The sequence below is a fragment of the Lemur catta genome, chromosome 5, assembly GCF_020740605.2.
Source record: "Lemur catta isolate mLemCat1 chromosome 5, mLemCat1.pri, whole genome shotgun sequence".
Classification (NCBI taxonomy): domain Eukaryota; kingdom Metazoa; phylum Chordata; class Mammalia; order Primates; family Lemuridae; genus Lemur; species Lemur catta.
Genome location: NC_059132.1, coordinates 60,748,830 through 60,752,647, shown reverse-complemented (window position 1 = coordinate 60,752,647; position 3,818 = coordinate 60,748,830). Strand labels below are relative to the sequence as shown.

At 33.1% G+C, this 3,818-nt stretch overlaps 1 pseudogene; it reads right to left on the bottom strand.

Annotated features, from left to right (window-relative positions):
• Positions 1-1,786: 1,786 nt before the first annotated feature.
• LOC123638921 lies at positions 1,787-2,635 on the bottom strand (annotated as a pseudogene).
• Between the last annotated feature and the right edge of the window lie 1,183 nt (positions 2,636-3,818).

Sequence of the window (3,818 nt, the reverse complement as noted above, 5' to 3'; positions counted from 1 at the left end):
TTTTTATATATTCATCTTGAATCCTGAGACCTCACTAAACTTACCTGTTATCTCTTATAGCATTGTTTTTTGTAGATTCTTTAGGTTTTTTTTACATAGGCAATCATACCATTTGTGAATGAAGACATTTTTATTCTTCCTTTAACTCTATGTACTTGTCTTTTTAATTTTATTTAGTGTCTTGGACCTTAAATAAAATGTTAAATAGAAGTGGTAAGAATTGACATCCTTGCCTTATTTCTGATCTTGGGAGAAACAATTTAGTCTTTCACCATTAAGTATGTTGTTATCTGTAGGTTTTATATGGATGCACACTATCAGCTCAAAGTGTCACTTCTAGTTTAGTGAAAGTTTTCTTTAATCATGACTAGGAGTCAATTTTGTCAAATATTTTTACTCCATTTTTTTTTTCTCTTTGAGTTTGTTAATATTGTGAATTACATTGATCATTTTTTTTCTTTTAATTACACTAACTCTACATCTCTGGGATGAGCTGCACTTGGTCATGATAAATTTTTCTATTTCTACATTGTATAATTCACTTTGCTCAACATTTTGAAGGATGTTTACATCTATTTTCATGTGGTATTGACCTGTGATTTTCTTCTCTTGTTATGTCTTTTTGGTCTTTAAATCACCAAAATGCGGTCTCAGTAATTTTAGAAATGGACAGTGTCTTCTTTTTTTATTTTTCTTGGTAATCTTGTGTAGAATTGGTGTTGTTTTTCTTTAAATTTGGAAGAAATCACCACTGAAGTCATCTAAACCTGGAATTTCCTTTGGTGGAATATTTTAAACTACAAATTTAATTTCTTAAATTGATACGGTGCTATTCAAGGTTATCTATGTCACTGTGACTGAGTCATGGTAGTTTGTGTCTTTCAAGTTATTTGTATCTTTCATCTACATTGTAGATTTAATTGGTATGAAATTGATTATAATATTCCCTCATTAGCCTTTAATGTCAACGGAATTTCTGGTGATTCTACCTCATTCATAGCTCCTATTGGTAATGTGTATACTGTATTAGCTTTCTTTTTCCTGATTAGACTTACTGAAAGTTTATCATTTTTGTTGATCTTGACATAAAACCAGTTTTCGGTTCAGTTGATTTTTTTCAATTTTCTGTTTTCTACATCATTAATCTGTTCTCTTGTATTTATTATTTATTTATTTCCATTTCCTTTGTGTTAATTTGTTCTTCTTTTATCATGTTATTAAGGTAGAAGTTTGCAATATTGATGTAAGACCTCCCCTCCCCCAAAACTTAATTTAATTACTATCTTAGTCTGTTCCATTGCTATAACAAATTACCATAGACTGGGTGGCTTAAACAACACACGCATTTCTCACCCTTCTAGAGGCTGGAAGTCAGAGATCAGGGCACCGGACAGCACAGTCAGGTTCTAGTAATGGCCATTTTCTGGGTTGAGACTGCCAACTTCTTTCTGTATTCTCACGTGGCAGAAGAGGGCAAGAAAACTCTCAGGGTTCTCTTTTATAAGGACACTAATCCCATTAATGAGGTCTCCACACACATGACCTAATTACCACCCAAAGGCCCCACCTCCTAATATTAATATCATCACATTAGGGTTTAAAATTTCAACATATGAATTTTTGGAGGGGAAGGAAAAACATTCAGTCCATTGCAGTTACACCACCACACATTTTGATATGTTATGTTTTGATTTTCATTAGGTTCAAAATGTTCTAATTTGCCATGTAATTTTTTTCTTTTTTTTTTAAATGTATCAGTTATTTAATTAGGTTCTTGGTAAGAAATTTAGAACACCAATGTGTGAGGATAAACTTCATTTGTCAGGGCAAACACAGATTGTAGATAGCCCTGAAGCTTAGGAATAGCTTTGATTTTTGGTAAAAAGCTTTCTGATCAACCTTGCACTGCACTGGGTTGCAATAAGAGAAATAAGAGAAATCTCGTATTTCTCTTTCTCTGTGTCAAGGATCTCACCTTCCTGGTGTCTGGGCTTCTACAGCTTCTTATTCTTGAAGTAATCATCAGTAAGATGTTTTGGGATTTTCACATTGCCGATATCCATTGTTGTGGAGGCGGCAATGAAAAATTTCTAGTGTGTTCTGCAGGGTGGAACTCGACTGAGGATCTGAGATCCAGTCACAAGTAGCAAGCCACTGCTCCACTGCTTCAGAAAAACCACCCTCTGGCCTCTGTGGCGCCCAGCAAAGATGACCAGAATGGCCGTGGGAGAGATGTTAGCAGGATGCTGTTTCACATGCTGACCCAGGGGTTTTAGTTTTCCAGGCACATCTTCAGTAGAATAATAGGCATTTTGCAAAGTTTAACCACTCAAGTACCATTGTTTTTGTCACCACCAACTGGTTTTGTAACAGTGCCAAGCCCTTGCTTTTTCTTTTCAATCCTGGATTTAGCGGCTGAGTACTTCCTCTTGTTCGTGGCCTTGCTGGAATACATAGCAGGTAGGGAATATCTGCCAATTCTCTGGAGGAACACAGGAATTCGATTGCAGTGGGACTTTCCCTTCTTGGGCTTTTTAGCCTTGAGGTTACCTTTTTTAATCTTGCCGCTGGTATAGGCCTTCTTCTCTCCAGGCTTCCGATTAGGATCCAGCTTCTCAACTTTTTCACCTGCCATCTCACAGATGGGAAAGAGATCTAATTTGCCAGGTAATTTCTCACATGCACTGTGAGTTTTTAGAAATGTATTGTTTAATTCCCACATATTTGGGGATTTTCCAAATATTACCATGTTATTGGTTATCACTTTAATTCTGTGTATGTCAAAGAATACATTATTTGTGTTTTCAAATCTCTTAAATTAATGAGGCTTATCACCCAGAATATGACTTGATTTCATGAATATTCTGTGTTCACTTAATAATAATTTATTTTGCAGCTATTGATAGGTGGAGTATTTTATAAATATCAATTATGTCAATTTAATTAATAGGATTATTCAAATCTTCTATATTTTTAATGATTTTCTGTCAAATTTTTCTATAAATTACTGAAAACTGAGTGTTGATAACCCCAACAATAGGCATAGATTTATTTTTGTTGTTCTATCAGTTTTGGCTTCATGCATTTTGAAACTCTATTATTAGGTGCACAACCATTAGGAATTGCTTTGTCTTTTTGAGAAATTAACCTCTTTATCATTATGCATATCTCATTTTATGCCTGGTAATATTTCTTATGTGCTTTTTAAACATCAGACATAACAAGGTTTGGCTTTTTTTAAAATATACAATCTCATTTCTAATTGTATTGTTTATATAATTTTTCCTGAAAGTAATTATCACTATCCTTGGTTTACATTTTCCTTCTTGCTAAATATTTTCTATTTTTCCTGTCTACTGCATATTATTCCTTTTTTTTTTTTTTTGGCTTATCTTTAGATGGATTGACATACTGTATGATTATATTTTATCTCAACTATTTTCTTTTCAGTTGCACTTCTGTGTTTTTATTTTTCTGGTTGTTCTAGATTTTATAATATAAATCTTTACTTATATATGCTCTACCTTCAAATAATATACTACTTTACATACAGTAAGATTTCCTTAACTTGGTGTATTTCCATTTACCCCCAATATATTGTGCTATTATTTTCACATATGGTTATTGTTTGTTTTAAACTGTCCCTAGTCTTGTAAAGACATCTAAAAATTGAGAAGAATGTCTTTTTTATTCACACTCATATTTGCCCTTTTTTAGCAATCTTCATTTTTTGCATAGATTCAAATTTCCATCTGGGATAACTTTTCATCTATTTAGAGAATTTTTTCAACATTTCTTATACACAGTTCTGAAAAGTA